Source organism: Haliotis asinina, chromosome 4 (genome assembly GCF_037392515.1).
Source record: "Haliotis asinina isolate JCU_RB_2024 chromosome 4, JCU_Hal_asi_v2, whole genome shotgun sequence".
NCBI lineage: Eukaryota > Metazoa > Mollusca > Gastropoda > Lepetellida > Haliotidae > Haliotis > Haliotis asinina.
In genome coordinates, this window is record NC_090283.1 from 5,079,028 (window position 1) to 5,097,392 (window position 18,365).

The window sequence follows — 18,365 nt, forward strand, 5'->3', positions numbered from 1 at the left end:
CGCCAACAAGGGCAATGTCATACGTAAGGGATACAGGTTTGTTATACTCCAGCAGATCTAGATTGACCACATTGACCCATGAGCCACCGCTTTCTGGGTATATGCTCTAGTTAAGTATCTCATACATTATCCGAAACTGTGTCAAAAGATTCCACAAGGTAGGTAAAGAGCATAAAAAGCTAAACACAGGGCTCGACGTGACCAGCCGATTGATTGAATCGGGCCCATTCAACCACCAGTCTAGGTACAGTAAGGGCCAAAGTGGTGTGTTGGGCAACAGGAACACGGTTGCAGGTTCCTATTGCCCTCAACCACCAGGATCCCCTCCTCCACCGACACAGGGCCGCAACCCACGGCCAACAGCTTGCTGGACCAAATATGCCCCCGGGTCCACCACGGGGGTGTTGGCGAGCTCTTGGCATTATTCAGCATCCACCACGAGGTGGCTCGCCACGGGTGCCTAAAAAGCTAATAACTATATCAGTGATGTAAATAGAATATTGCCTCATCTCGTGGCTATGACGACGTGGACTGATAGGATCGGCTGACATCAGTGAAGAATCTCCGAAGGATCATACTTTTATCCTCAGGTTCATGGAAAATACAACACTGATATACCAAACTTATCAACTCAAACAAAACGTAATCTTCCCTCACCATCAGTCATGTCTCATATTTGAATGTGGCGGGGAAAGACTGTGACAACCCCCTCATCATGCTTTTCCCAGATGATTATTTTAGTGGTTTCCAAGGTGCAAGTTTACCATATGAGTATGAGTTATCTCCCCTAACTTGTTCAGACTTGCATCAAGCCTGTATTCTTTATAAGAGACATACATGTGGTGAGCATGACAAACCACAAAATCCTATGCTGTCTGATGGATGTTTTGAGAAAGTCTCCGCTCAGAGCAAAGATGATGAATGGACACAAGATCCCATGTATGAAGAAACTTCTCAAGGAACTGATTCTGAAATTACTTGACATCCAAGTGTTAAAAATGCTACCTTTGCATTCGTTTAATATTTCGAGTGGGTTAACGTGTGCTGACCAAACTAATCAGTTGATGAATTTTAATATTCCACAATCCCCCCAATTTGGATGACCTTTCATATAAATTCTTCTACTGACCAAGCAGATCAAATATACCTAGAAACGCGTAACTTACACGTTTGTATGATCTAAAGTACTAAAGCTGAGATATACAACAAAAGATGGGCTATCATCTTTTTGGTACAAATACAAAACACAGTTTGAGAAATGTTACTTTTAACCCACATCCATCCGTAAACGTTATCTCAGTCTTATTGTACAAAAGCTTTTATTACAAGAACTAGTAATCCTAAGTAAACATGTAGCCAAGCACTTTGCATGACAATTGATCTCACACGTAGCGTGTGGCATACGGACTTTGTGCACAATTAACTTATTCACATTTTTGCATGTTTTTTGGCACCTGATAAAACTAATTATAAAACCTAAGACCTAAGATTTTGCAGAAATTTTATTCTAAAAATAAATATAATTGATTTACAATCTGTCACTAAATATTTACACAGGTCATTGTTTGTTGCGAGGGAGAAGAGCAGCTAAATGGGCAATCGAGTGTTCGAGAAAGGAAAGAGAAGGGACAGTACAGATACATGAATAAATACCCTTGTCGGCACTTGTACACGTACCTCTCGAAAATCTGGCTGTCCCTTTCTCTGCACTCCTCCCTCGTAACAAACAGTGAACTGTGTCACTGTGTCAGTATTTGATGATTGATTGTTAAACAACTGTTTTTGATTTTAGGACAAAACTTCTGGAAAACTATCACAAAGTTGGTATGATTTTGGTATGTTGGTAAAGTTTTTGATTATGATCAGAGGTCACAGAGTTAGACTGCAATTCATCTGGCCGCTTTTGAGTGAGTGAGTGAGTTGGATTTTACGCCGCTTTCAGCAATACTATCCCAGTAATATGATGGAGAGGGAAACCAGACAATGGGCTTCACACATTGTACCCATGTGAGGTCGCTTTTGATCCAAACATACTACAGTAAAGTGATTTCAGTAGCTAGAACTGCACGTGCTATTTGGGCTTATTTCTAGGACCGCACGGTATTACCTGTAAACCGATGAGTCTCAAAACGGTTCTCAAACCATATGTATTGCATTATGTGTTTCTGAGAACCACAGGTGTAAAGAGGTGGGTAAAGAACATATATGAAGTTTGTTGTGAATATCTTTAAGATTTAAATAATAATCTATACACACTTTCAGTCACAACTAATACCATATTTTGTTTCGTTATTTCTATAACAAAGCGGAGTACTGTAAAACTATAAATTGTAGAAAAAAAAGAAAACAGAATCTCTGATTATGTATCATAAATGGTTGCAGTTATCAGGACCATAACATATATGTTCAGGGACTTATGTAGATGTGGACAATAGAACTGACATGCACAATCAGTGCCACTCACTTTCAAGCACTTTAGTTTTAGATATATCATAATGTTTGTATTGCAACACGAGCACTTCTCTGTGTGTGTGCGTACGTGTGTGTGTGTGTGTTATAATTGAATGTTATGAACTGTGTTTTTCCTCTAAAATATGTTCATTTCATGGCCTAGCTGTTAGTTTATACGGGCACCTGATTCGCAATACAGTAGTGCCCCGTTTATCCGAACCTCAGATATCCAGAAAACTCGCCTTCCGAAACACAATTTGCCAACACACAGTCCTACTTATTTCCTTACGTGGATGACATTTGAAGAGGAAACTAACCTGTCCCCGATAGGGTGACGGGTGTACACAATCAGCGCTCTCTGCAAAGGTGGTCCAGGCGTTTGCAACAGGCAGTGCCGTGATCAGGGTTACGCCCCTTTCCTCTACCTGTCTCCCATGAATACACAATGGGCTGAGCAACCAGATGGGTTGCCACCGCGATTCTCAGTGCGTGGCTATCACAGAAGTAAACTCTTGTGTCTGCATTACTTCGGGTGTTGCCCAGACATTAACCAGTCACTCCGTGATGTGACTGAAATACTGACCAGTCTTATGCGATCTCTGTAGTAACTCAAATATGACATGTTTTGATTGGCTGTAGTTGACCTTTCTTAGTAATGGGGGCACTCTCAACGTTCAACGTTAACAAACTCACTGGTCTGCCTTGAACCCTGTGAAGGCTAGCATGAGCATCATCCAGAAACCAACAATAGTGCCTCCATCTCTACAGGTACTTTGTTCGATTCAATTAATTTCAGTTCAGTTCAATTTTTCGCATCCTCAATTCTAACCACGTTCGACACAAAACACTATATTTGTATATTCATCAATGAAAACGTTTACGAGTAGAGTATGAGATACTCAAGGCCAAAATGATTAAATAATGTTAAAGTTATAATTTTATAGGAACCGGTGTATGTATTCTCTATGTTTCATTAGTAAAGAAAGTAATTGACAGAGGAGATAACCCGATAACAAAACTCTAACCTGTATGTTCACCGGGACATAAAGAATAATCAAGCGCACATGCGTATGTTCTTGATGGGTGACACAAACTTACTGAAATCATCGGAACAATTGTATTGAAATATTCAATCTGTGTCTTGTGGTCTGTCTCACAGACCACGGAGCACATTAATTCCCCTACTGCCTAGCCCTCTCCATAACGTTGTGTGTCTCACAGTCCCCGAACCACATTATTTTCCCTACTGCCTAGACCTCCCTACAACGTAGTGTGTCTCACAGTTGCCAGTCCTCACTTTCACTAGAGAAAATTCTGATGGGCTGAAAAGTCGCTCATTGTCTAAACAGGTTAAAAAGACACACGTCTGCGAGTATGATCTCAATCAAGCAATACCTCCTGTGGAACACAGTTTGGGATGGTAAATATAGCATAACACCATAGTTAGATATAGGCAATGTTGTAACACGTACAGATACTGGTCTGCTCAAAAGTGGACCCGTGAAGATCCGGGTTTGAATTGATCTCCAGTAACCAATGCTTTGTCGTAAGAGGCGACTAACGATATCGGGTGGTCAAGCTCGCTGGCTGGATCGACACATGTGAACGTACCCTAACTGCGTGGGACGATGGTGATGATGCTGATCACTGGTTTGTCTGGTCCAGACTCGGTTATATACAGATCGCCACCATAAGGCTGGAATGTTGCGGAGTGCGGCGTTAAACAGCAAATCAATCTCAGATGTAAGGGAATTTAGTTTTACGCCGCCTTTAGCAATATTCCAGCAATATCATGGAGGGAGAAATACGCTCCACCTATTGCATCCATCCTAGTAAGAACTTTAGCATGCGTTGGAAAGGCACAGTTCCAGTGTTTTTTACTCATGTATGAGTTGTTATCTCTGGTTTATGTGGCGGGATAGTTCTACTCAACAAGGTGATGTTGTATTGTATGTTGTGTAAAATACCTATCTTTATATAAAGACTGACTTATATATTGCTGTTTTATGAGAAATTCGCAAAACGGAATAAATCCGCCACGTGTGTCGCCGAGTGGTCGTTCCAATAATCTGAATGTGTTGGGTTTCTGTTTGGAATGAGGCCTGTTGGGAAGGAGAACAGAGTGTGCAATTGTTGTATTACACACGAATTTGAGTAAGTGTGGCTTGTGGCGACTGTGGTATTCGTTGGTATATCCCTCCCCACACCTAAAGGCGCTACTTGGCCCGTAATCACAGTCGGTGTAATTGTTGTATCACACAAAAATGTGAGTAAGTGTGGCCTGTGGCGACTGGGAACAATTAGAACAGTGACAGGACAAATATCACGTCATGTTTAGAAACACAAGTCCCAATCAAATCACCATCCAGACATTTAATCAACTGTGATATGCTTTTTGGAAATATTAATTAATAATTGCATCGGTTAGATTAAGTTCAAGAGTAACCTCCCTTGTTAAACAGAAGCGGGATGTCAGTCGTCCATGCTCTTGACGTCGATTTTATTTTATTCACTCGTTGTCGACTTGTGGGGGAATACAGTCATGGACGTCACAAACTGAACCAGTTTGGGAAATGCGACCTCACACGTGACGAATAAACGTTTCCACCACCAGGCTACACTGTATCCCAAAATTGCATGCCGTCGGACAGGTTTAGTGTTCCATAACGTGTAACGTTATATCTGCACAGTGTTCAACAAATGGTGATATTCGTCTCTCTGAGGGTTAGATGTAGCAATAATTGTGATAGTAACTGTTCATGCTGTACACGTATTACTGTCTGTCTGTCAGCCCGTCAACAGATGTATGGAACATTTCACTAATTACCGTCAAAGAACACGTAAACGAAATAAATGAAGAAAGATAACTGTCACAGATACTCACACAACTAGTTATGATCAGTGTAATGTTCGCAATACAATGTACCAAGTAGCTATACAAATACTGAGTATGCCACAAATTAAAATCACGTTTTACTCCAATGAATATAAACAACTATTTCAACTATAAACATAGAGTCACATTTACATTTCTATTTAAGTGTGGTACACCTGTATTGTCCTACTTGTAACGCAGTCTATGAATGGAGATACAGGATGGTAGTGTTTTCTACAATCCCCTCGGATTTCCCGAGGAAAGATGACGTCATGCATTCCCGCAATTCCTCTGTATTCCCTTGAATCAGACACAATTGTGTGTTCAGTATGGCCCACATGCGAGGCATTGACAAGTAACGAAGGAAGGTCAAAGCTGCGGTTTTATTGACTGGTTAAAGTACAACGATTTTTCCATTATATATTGCCACTTGGTCGCTCTCATCTCTTACAGCTCGTACCGGCACTTCTCTTACGCGTCTCGATTCTGACCAAAACTTACCAGATGATCCCATAAATGTTCTACTGGGCTGAGGTCGAGTGAGCGAGATTCAACATTATGACGTTGAAGAAAGAACGTTGGAAGTGATCTGGCAGTGTTGGGTCTGGTGTTGTCATGTTGGAGAAGAGTTCCTCGATGTTGTCCCATGATAAGCACTACTACACGTCTGTGCGGCCCTTAAACCCCGACAGGTCTTAAGTCCCGATTGAACATGAATAATCATTAGTGGGCGGGGCTTATGTGCTACGTCACATATGGGCAACAATGGTTTCTGTTGAACTAAGGATAGAATACATGTGTCAATGACAGGCCTCTTTGCGTTATGCAATGTCTCAACCACAAGATGCATACGAGATATGTGTAAGTATTTAGTATATGTGCCATTTATTCAATATGATGTGCTTTTGATTTTTTTAGACGCAGCTTCCTACAGGTAGCATTGGCTGAGCTGAAGCGATTTCCAAAGCAATCTCGAAAACATCCACTGGCTGACATTAGACTATGCCATGTCTCAGCCCAGTCCTAACTTTTCATTGCAATCCTTCCATACACAGTAAAATATATTGTCAGCCGACGTAATACTTATGCGATGCATATTGCCACACCTAATTAGGCTATTTCCGCGCATGTCAAAAGTGGGTCAACTCTGATAGTGCACTGATGTAAGGCAGGTTACCCAGGCCGAAGCAATGCTAGTCACGCTATGTGCTAGTTCACATTTTGAAAAATAAAAGGAAATATATATATCCCCAATTTTTCCTAGAATGACAACTCATTCTTCTGCAATTTTGGTCTTGTATGTGAAGTGGACAGATAAATTCTTTTAAAGTGTAATAGTTTCTGGTATGAAGCCAAATTAAATATAAAGCATAAAAAATAACCACTATACCAAAACCTTCACCAGTTAATATGTGTGCAAGAGGCCAGTTCTCTCTAGAATACCATTGTGTAGAGGTTGTTGTTAAAGACAGCACACCTATTCACTCATTTATATTTCTTTCATAACTGGAAATCACTTAAATATCAACAATTTCGTAGTATTTATGGAATTATTTTTATCCCTTCTTGACAATCTTGGTAATCCCTGATCACTTGGAGCCTATACAGCCTTCTGTAGACCAAATATTTCATTCACTCTCTCTTCCATTTCAGTCACCACTTTCCGCACTCTCAGCGCTTCATGGCGAAAACAGTCAGCGGGCAGATGACAGGTGGTGGCAGCTGCTCAGGGAAGATCCATCCAGCCCCAGGCACCCCAAGAGACTGGTAGGACATGAAAAGCATCTTCATTTTGCCCTACCTTTCCAGAAACGGACCAGTCGGAACTTAAGACCCTGTTTGAGTTTAAATATTTAAATATTTTAACTCTGAAAAGGTCTTCAGTCCTGGTTGAAGTCTTGCCCCCTACCTGGCCCCTCATGGTTGATTGTGGCTGGTGCAGACTATTTCCCTGATCACTTGGAGCCTGTACAGACCTCTGTAGACCAAATATTTCATTCACTCTCTCTCTCTTTTCAGTCACCACTTTCTGCACTCTCGGCGCTTCATGGCGAACAGTCAGCGGGCAGATGACAGGTGGTGGCAGCTGCTCAGGGGAGATCCATCCAGCCCCAGGCACCCCAAGAGACTGGTAGGACATGAAAAGCATCTTCAATTTCCCCTGCGATTTCAGAAAAGGACCAGTCGGAACTTAAGACCCTGTCGGAGCTTAAGACCTCGTCTACCAGGTCTTAAGTTCCGACAAGGTCTTAAGCTCCGGTTGAAGTCTTGCCCCCTACCTGGCCCCTCATGGTTGATTGTGGCTGGTGCAGACCATTCCCCTGATCACTTGGAGCCTGTACAGACCTCTGTAGACCAAATGTTTCATTCACTCTCCCTCTCTTTTCAGTCACCCCTTTCCGCACTCTCGGCGCTTCATGGCGAACAGTCAGCGGGCAGATGACAGGTGGTGGCAGCTGCTCAGGGGAGATCCATCCAGCCCCAGGCACCCCAAGAGACTGGTAGGACATGAAAAGCATCTTCATGTTCCCCTACGATTTCAGAAAAGGACCAGTCAGAACTTAAGACCCTGTTTGAGTTTAAATATTTAAATATTTTAACTCTGAAAAGGTCTTCAGTCCTGGTTGAAGTCTTGCCCCCTACCTGGCCCCTCATGGTTGATTGTGGCTGGTGCAGACCATTCCCCTGATCACTTGGAGCCTGTACAGACCTCTGTAGACCAAATATTTCATTCACTCTCTCTCTCTTTTCAGTCACCACTTTCTGCACTCTCGGCGCTTCATGGCGAACAGTCAGCGGGCAGATGACAGGTGGTGGCAGCTGCTCAGGGAAGATCCATCCAGCCCCAGGCACCCCAAGAGACTGGTAGGACATGAAAAGCATCTTCATTTTGCCCTACCTTTTCAGAAACGGACCAGTCGGAACTTAAGACCCTGTTTGAGTTTAAATATTTAAATATTTTAACTCTGAAAAGGTCTTCAGTCCTGGTTGAAGTCTTGTCCCCTACCTGGCCCCTCATGGTTGATTGTGGCTGGTGCAGACCATTCCCCTGATCACTTGGAGCCTGTACAGACCTCTGTAGACCAAATATTTCATTCATCTCTCTCTCTTTTCAGTCACCACTTTCCGCACTCTCGGCGCTTTAGGACCCTCTCTGTACCCTCTTGGTTGCTTTGTCTTGTGCAGAGACCCCACCGCATCCCTTTTACCATGTGCAATGCCCTCTTGACTTAACATTTCATTCATTTTCTCTCTCATCCCAGCCCACTTTGGCCACTTTCTTGGCATGTCAGGCAGACAGTCAGAGTGTACCTTGGACCTGCAGCCAGCAGCCCCAGGAGAGCTTCATCCAGCCCTAAGCAGCTCTGGGACTGGTAGGAAATGAAACGCATCTTCTTTTTGCTGGGCCTGTTCTTGAAATGCATTGTGTACAGCCTTCAGTGCTGACCGAATCATCTGACATTTGTGATTTGATGATTTTGTGTAAGAATTTTGTGTTCTTGAAATTTTGTATCCATGCAGTAATTACAACTAATTTCTAATATTTAGTTGCTTCTTTTCTAGTCTGATGACTTCTGCAGAATGTGTGGAGAGAAGTTTTTAAGCATGCTGAGTCAAAAAAGAAATATTCTTTCTTTAGGGCACTATGAAAGAACAAGAGATGGTAAGGTGATTAAATTGTTATTATTTCATCGCTGAGAACTGAGTGATGTACTCGATACACTGACAGTGCCACAATCAGTTCCATTAGGCTACACCTCCTTTCCAAAACATGGGTATACAGAATGTCAAGTCACAATATGGAGGTTGAGAATGGAGACTGGCTGCCTGCATATGATTTCAAATGGTTCGTGAGGACAGTCGACCTCTTAACATCCCAGCCCTGGTTCGTGTAGCCAGCAGAAATCTGTCACGTAGGTGACATAGGATGATCTGACGGTCTTCTGCTTGTGTCGTCACACATGGACAACCTGACCTTTTGCAATCAGAAGCGGTGCCAGTTTTTTTGTAGATGACCTCTCAAGTCATACACAGTACGATATCTGCATCCCATTGCTCTTGCGACGTCAATAACTGATCTTCTCGCTTTTCACATGCCAACGGCACATTCATGTTGCACAGTCGTGCCATTTAAAATATCGTTAGAACTGTGGTTTAAAGGTGTTTTTTGTCCCCCCGTCATGTAATGTGGGGGGATATAGTTGACGCCTCGTCTGTCCGTCCATCCGTAATCATTTTGTTTCCGAAACATAACTCAGAAACCATTCAATATTTTTAGACCAAACTTGATAGATATGGTAATCTCAGCCAATGGTTGTGCCTTTTGCTGTTTACAGATTTTTGGCATTTATATTTTTTTTTTTTTACGTGGAACATTTTGGTGTTAGTTTAATGATTGGGTGGGCTTCGTTTCCGGAGCAGAACTCAAAAACCATGTGGTATTTTTCTGCAAAACTTGGTAGATATATCAGTCAGAGCCTGAAGTGGTGCCTTTTGCCATGTACAGGATCTTGTGATGTATTATTTTCTCGGTTTCCATGGAAACATTTCAGACTTAGTCTCGAAATGGGGGGATGGTATTCATTTCCGGAGCAGAACTGAAAAACCGTTCAGTGTTTTTTCTGCAAAACTTGGTAGATATATCAATCAGAACCTATAGTGGTACCTTTTGCTATGTATAGGATCTTGTGATCATGGAAACACTTTGGACCTTGCCTGAAAAGTGAAAGATGTGTTTTATTTCCAGAGCAGAACTCTCAAACTTCTCTCAAAATGGAGGGGTGTGCTTTGTTACCAGGGCTCAACTCGAAAACCATTTCATATCTTTCAACAGATCTTGGGAGATATATCAGACATGTCTTGAAATTGTGACTTTGCTGGTTACAGATCTATGGCATTTTTAATTTTCATGATTTCCATGGAAACAATTCAAACTTAGTCTATAAAAACAATGAGTAACTCTCAGATTATTTGTCCTTTCAAACATGTGGGGGCCGGATGGATATGTCATCTTCTGATGACTCTTGTTTCACTTCTTGAGGCCAATGCAAACATGTGCAAATGAGGAAAACTTCGATGCAAAGATCACATGAACGATTGCACATGCAAAACCTGATGTGGCACTAACGTCATTTGCTCGACGAATTGATGGGTTTGAGTGGGTTTTGCTAACGGTTTTCTGGAGTCGAAAGTTTGGGATCCCATTTCGGATATACAGATGTATCATCAGAGAAAAATTATTCATTCTTATCCTCCCGGCATATAATGGAAGAGGAGAATACAGTGTTTTGTGTAAATGGGCTGTTCTGTCTGGGCTCAATTTCTTCAGGGTGACTTGTGATAGCTTTCATTAAAGATCAGATGAAAGACGCTGAACTTTACTGACATTTCTTTTGGTCCACAATCTGCACATTGTATTGACTCCACCCATCCATGATTTGACCCCAAGTTCAAGGTTGTTTAGAGTGTTTCAGATTTTAACTTCGGGTGACCATTGTTGACAGTGGACACAGCAAAATTGAGATGGTCATTCCATGCCGATATGGCTGTCAAATAGTAACTGCTTCCTAACAGTTATCGCCAGTATATCAGTATCAGTGTGCACAGTTCGGGGCATTGAATTAACAATTTCTGTTTTGTTTGCAGTGTATTTTCACAACACTAGAGGACAGCTCAAGAATCTTGTGCGATGTAACATAAGAGGAAAATTAAAGAAAAAGTTATGAACTGCATAAATGTTTTCACCTTAGTCAGGGCAATATCACACAATCAACATAATAGCAATCTATATCATACATAATAGTGCATGTTAACAAAAGTGATTAATTGCTCCATTCCCTATCAGTCTAGCGCAAAAATCAATCAACTAGTCACACAATCAAATATCAGAGGTTACTGTATCATGATACAAACATACATTAATTCACAAATGAGACAAGGAATTCTGAAATGGCGATAGAGTAAATTGTGAGGAAACACCTATTTGTACTGCCATGATTCTCTTCTGCCATCTTATATAAAAACATGATCAGCAGCAGTGAACTGACAGGCCATATTGGTGAATAGCTCAGTAAGTACCATGACTAAATCTTATTGCACGGAATATTTTCGTAAATACTGCTAAAATATGGTGATAACTTTTCAGCAACATGTTAACAGCCTGTTAAGAAAGGATATTTTTCAATGAAACATAATGTTGCTGTGGAAGTTAGTGGGAAAACACTTCAGTTTTAAGCAACCTGTAAAGGCAAGTACACACTTTAATAATTCATACTTTTATGCTTTCCTGTTGATATTTTACCATGGATACCAGTTGGCAAATAGTGACAGATTTCATAGTACTGGGCGTGAAGCTATAGTTACTTTAAATGGAATGGATTGTTTAGTGGCCCAGATTTGAACACAGCTTTGTTTTGTGGTCTATCAGTGACAAGAGCCCACATTGTCGAGTCATTGTTACCTGGTTTCTAAATTCATAGAACCGATAAATTTGACAACAAATTAGGATAAAGTCACCTCTGCCACTATTTGGGTGTCTGAGTTAATCTTTTCAGTGTAAAGTCACAAGATGTGAGTATTGTGAGTATGAAATGTGTTCACTGTTGTTGGCACAACATGCCACAAACCCTTTTGATTGAACTAAACAATGTTGCATATGATTCATTCATTCTGTTTGACCCTTTTGGCATATGAATAGACATGGTTTTCTTTTTAAAAAACACTTTTTTCATTTTTGACTTTCAAACAAGTATGTAGTCTCATGGCTGTTAATTTCCTATTTGACATTTAACATGATAATTATTGACACCATTTTCAACTTGTAGAAAGACTTGTTGTGACAGGGGAGGTGTATCTTTGCACAATCAGCATAATCAGAAGCCTTCACATCCAAGTTAGGCTAATGTTGGCAGTATGTAATCAAGCACCCTCATTTTGCACTGATATCCTCTACCACCTTTTAGATGCTGTCACAACTGGACATGTAGGTACATACCATGTTAAGTAAGTCTTCTGGTCCAGGCTGTGTCTCAATATCAAATTTAATGACTCACTTACCCTTATTCATTAGATTTGTATTTCTGAGGGGTTTTTTTTCACTTTGAGAAGAGTAACCAATAAACTCCTTAAGTTTTCTTCATTTTTTTTAAAAACTGACTAATGTGTGAAATGTGGGTTTGTTGAAGCAATTTTAAATCTCAATCACATGAGGTCATGAGTATCAAAATCATATTCCTTTAATGTAGTAGACTCTGATGTGTAAGTATAGGAAGGCAAACAACTGACCATTACTGAACAGGAAGTTGTGTAGTTACCAGTTTTTAGGTTTAAACATTATTCGATATTCGAAATATGCCTTTGCTTGGAACTATCACATGCCCCCCTTCTTTTGTGACAAATGAGTGAAATCCCATGGTATCTGTTTGATTATAAAAGATTCTTCATTAATGCAGAAATACATTTTGCAAAGCATTTTTGAAATAATGTTACCTGAGGGTTATAATAGACCTAATTTGTCTCTAACAGCTATTTCAATGCAACAAATCTCCTCTTTATGGATATGTTGGACAGGAGAAAGTATTGAAGTATCATTCAGTTGCCTTTTATAGTCGACATCTCATCTGTCTGTCCGTCTGGTTGTCCATAATGATTTTCTGCCCAGAGCATAACTCAAAAACTGTTCAATATTATACAGTAAAAGTGGTAGATATACCAAAAATACATTTTGGTGGTGCCTTTAGCTATTTACAGATTTTTGTCATTTTTTTTTCCTGGAAACAATTCAGACTTTGTCTCAAAAGGGAAGGGTGGAGTTCGTTTCCGGAGCATAAATCAAAAAACGTTTCATAATTTTAGACCAAAATTGATAGATACAGTAATCTCAACCTATGGTTGTGCCTGTTGCTAGTGACAGATTTTTGGCATTTTTTTTGGTTTTCTATGAAACGTTTTGGTCTTAGTCAAATGGTGCAGTGGGTTCGTTCCTGGAGCAGAACTCAAAAACCGTTGAGTATTTTTCTGCAAAACTTTTTTTTGACAGTCAGAATGTAAAGTGGTGCCTTTTGCTGTTTACAGGTTTGTGTGAGTTATCAAATGGAGGACCTTGAAGTGGTGCCTCTCTGTTTACAGATATATGGCGTTTATATTTTTCTTGATTTCCATGGAAACAATTCAAACGTAGTCTAAAAAGTCATTAAGTAACTGTCAGATGATTTGTCCTTTCAAATATGTGGGGGCTGGGGGGATATGTCATCTTCTTATGACTCTTGTGATTTATTATTATCTCGGTTTCCGTGGAAACATTTAGGACAAAAAGTTTCTCAAAAGTTATAGGTGTGTTTCGTTTCCGGAGCAGAACTCAAAAAACTTCTAAATATCTGTCAGTAAACCATGGTAGCACAACTCAAAAAACCATTTCATATCTTTCAACAGATCTTGACACATATATGATACAGATCTTGAAATGGTGACTTTGCTGATTACAGATATAATTTATACTTTTAACCTTAAGTGAGATATGATATGATATGATATGATATGATATGATATGATATGATATGATATGATATGATATGATACGATACGGTACGATACGGTGTGATACGATATGATATGATACGATACGATACGATACGATATGATATATGATATGATATATGATATGATATGATATATGACATGACATGACATGATATAGGATATTTATATAGCACACATATCCACACATTAGTACATGCTCAAGGCACTGGTATTGTTTCCCTCGATCACTGGATGTCAATCTGAACAGCACACTGGGACACATAGTCACAGTACTTAGTCCAAGTTCACTGCATGTTGCTGTACTGGAGTTTGCCAGTATCCATTTGGCCACCATCTGGTCATATGCCAACGGATTTGTGGGTTGTGCACTGTACATTAGAGGTCTGCAACACAAATAGTCTGCACACAAAGTTGACTTCAAGGTTCTTTACACCCGATCACAGTTGGGCTCGATCCTGACACCTCAACCTCGCTGGGTCACTAGCCTGGCACCTTAGCCAGCTCACCTACCATACCCCCTGTAACTATTCTTTTAAATATTTGGGGGACAGGGGAATATGTCAGCTTCTGATGACCCTTGTTTCATTGTGGTTGTGACATGATGCTGATTACCACTTTTCCAAGATATAAAACATCATTAATTTGGAAGAACAACAAGTGTATAGGTTAGATGTAAAGTATTTTTAGAGTCCTCCTTTTTGGAAGCAATGATATTTGAATCCAGCAATCCAGCAGGACAAACGGACTTTTTCTGTAGGCTGGTGCATTGGTTCATAGACACATTTTGGTCAGTGTCCAACACTGTAAGTTGTGCAGCAGCATCAACATGCACATGGTATGTAAGTTAAGGCTTGCTAAACTTATTTGGAGTGCAGAAGTCAACAGTAATCATCATGCTCATGTATTTTTGTACTAAGGTTTGGAATGTACAAATCATGTTTTATTTGGAACACATTTTTCAGCCAGGACTATCATGGACATGTATGATTAATAGTCATTCTTCTTTAGTCAACACATTATATAGGTTGAGATAGAAAAATGTTATCACTAAATATACTGCCAGTGCCCTGTTGCCAATACCTGTGCATTGTAAGGAAGTCTGTCTTCTTCATGCACTAGGCTGTTGTGTTTGGGAGTTTGAATCAAACTTGGTGCTGGTGTGTTTCAACACCCTTGTTTTTTGCTGTTTTTGACAATGTTTCTTTTCACTCAAACTCAACGAATATTGAATTATATTTAAAGTGACCATTAAGCGCACAAAAACTTACATTTATCTAAGAGTATAAATGACTTCACCATGATTCAGTTTATGTATATATATGACTATCAAATTCTGTGATGTTCCCACTCTCTTTTTTTTTGTTGTTGTTGTTTTATATAATGAACAATAAACAATTAAGGAAGAGTCAGTTTTTGAATAGTATGTCCTTGTACCTAAAATGTATTTTTTCACATCCATAGCTAAGCCAGTCATGGTACATGAACATGTCAGTAAATATGGATTAGTATCTGTGGCTTTTGCACTGAATGTGTTTCTCTACTCTTGTTCATTTTCAGTAAATTTTATAACATTATTAACATTAATCACATAATGTGAGATAAAAAAAAGAATGGTAAACATGACATTATGTATTACTATACCTCTCCATATAGCTTAGATATTGTTGAGTGTGGCATTTGATAACAACAACAAAAAATAAACAAAAACATGTGAAATACAATTGATCCTAATGATTGATATTGATACATTTCAGGCACAACCTGCAAGAAAGAAAAGTAAGGAAGTCGCAGTGGCTGATCCGTCTAGACAGCTGACTTTGTGTGCTGGCGATTAGGGTGCAGGTTCAAGTCCCAGGTGGGACTCAACCAAAAAAGTAGTAGAATTTGTACTTTACTAAGAAAGTGTAATCCCAAATATGACATACATCACATCTGATCACTTCCTAAATGGCAGTGTAATCACAATCAGTTATGCCTTGATATGGGAACAATAAGTCAAACTCAATATTCCCTATCTCAGGGAAAGGTAGTTGACAAATATCAAATAAAATATGTGTGATCTGATATGAGATATCAAATGTGATTTTTATCGTCATATCTAAAGTTTTAGTCACAGATGCAGAAGCATCTTCCTGATGCCTGATATAAAGGAAATTATTGTTGATGTAATTATTACTGAGACAGATACACAGAAAAGATGTATTTGACTTGCACGTTTCCACTGGTGAGGCAGTATAGTATTCCCAGAAATTATTGAGAATCATGTTGCGTCATGTAACTCATTACGTTTATTAACTTCTGGTGTTTTACTTACATAAACATGTTAAAACATCATCCTTTTACAGTCTCAGTCTTGTTTTAGTACTTTGTTAGACCTCCTCGCTCAGCAATGCATGCCTGAATACGCCTAGGCACACTACCCATCAAAGTTTGTAGGTAATCGTGTGACAGGGTATCCCAATATTGGACCACCTCGGCCTTCATATCTTCAATATTTCTCAGTCCCTTTTGGTTTATTCTGTCCTTCATGACTCCCCACACATTCTCAATTGGGTTTAGGTATGGGCTGTAACTGGGCAAGTCTAAAACTGGAACATTTTCGCCCGACAACCACTGTTTTGTGTAGCGCGCAGTGTGTTTTGGGTCATTATCATGCTGGAAAATCCAATCATCTTCATACAATGTTTGTGCTGTCGGAAGAAGGTGACCATTTAGAATGTCAACGTATCTTTCTTTTGTCAAGTTTCCCGTAAAAACACACAATGGCGTCACTCCGCGAGCCGATATGCCACCCCACATGTGAAACTTCGGGCTATGTTTTGGTCGCTGGTAGATAGGTTTGACAGTATCTTTGGTCCAAATTTTCACACAATTTGGGAAAAGCCAAACAGAACTTTCATCCGAAAAGAAAACATTATCCCAATCTTGATTTTCATGAGCCCGACACCAGTTTAAACGTTTTTCCTTTTGTGCATCTTTCATCAACGGCGAGGGAATTCCACGTTTTTTCACCCAATTAAGTCTCTGTAATTCCTGCCTAACTGTTTCATTGCATACCTGAGGACTTTCTCTGCTAATCATGTAATTTCTGATGTTCTCAACACTTTTCAATTTGCCCCTACTCTCAATCTGCCCAAGTCTTCGGCAATCCACAACACTGAATTTCCTAGGCCGACCTGCCCCTGCTTTGTGCTCTATCCCGGTTCCTGTTTGAATATTCTTCAAAGTTCTGTATACTGTAGACAGAGGAATACCATGTCTACAAGCTAACACTTTAGCATCAGCCTCACCACTTTCAAAATCATCTAGAATGAGCTTTCTTTTCTCTCTTGCTGTAAATTCTGCCATGTCAACACAGGAAGCCGTCTGCTCAGACAAGGGAGATAACTCTTGACGTAATGAGCTGCCTTCTAAGCCTTCAAGAGTTGTCTCCCTTATTTAGTATGCTTAGAGCATAGTGAAAGCCCTTTTTCCAATCTTAGCATCATTAGAAAAAAAACAAAGATTTTCTCAATAATTTCTGGGAACACTGTATATGCTCAGTTTTCTGTGAACCCTTAGTACCAATACTATATGCCATAGTAACAATCAGACAATTCCCTCGGCTCTGTAGTGGCATGGCTAATGACATATTTGTCATTTTTCCATTCAGAGAATAAATGTATTTGACAGTTCAAAGGCTTCTGACAGATTTTAGCCGTAATTGTCCAATAAGACATTTTTATGTTTGATGTTAAATTCATTATATTTTTCTCATATTTTCCTCCCTTCAGGTTATCATGACATTAAAACCAAATGTTTCTATTAATGATTAACTTCATATGTTCACAGGTTGTTCACCATTCATCCCATGTTGGGTTGATCGCCTAGTCCAGATCAACAATTTGCAGACAGCTTGGAATTCAGTTGATGTCTACTCTTCCTCTCAAGTGAAGCATTGTGAACTGAGTGCAGCGGCACTGTTGAATTTCTAGATTTAGCATTAAGTTAGGGTAATTCATGCACCCACTTGCCATTGATTTTAAAGGCATGTGACGAATGAAAAAGTTAAAAATCTGTAAAAAATAGAAGTCTTGTGCAAGTACAGTGGGAAGTTAATGACAAGTTTGAAATGCAATTTGGTATCATCAGCCCAGAGAACATGTCCAAATTCCCTAAAATGTAGATTTTAAAGGCATTATTCCATTTTTGGTCTCAGTCATGTGACGAATAAAAAAGTTAAAAATCTGTAAAAAATAGAAGTCTTGAGCAAGTACATTGAAAAGTTCATGACAAGTTTGAAATGCAATTTGGTATCATCAGCCCAGAGAACATGTCCAAATTCCCTAAACTGTAGATTTTAAAGGCATTATTCCATTTTTGGTCTCAGTCATGTGACGAATAAAAAAGTTAAAAATCTGTCAAAAATAGAAGTCTTGAGCAAGAACATTGAAAAGTTAATGACAAGTTTGAAATGCAATTTGGTATCATCAGCCCAGAGAACATGTCCAAATTCCCTAAA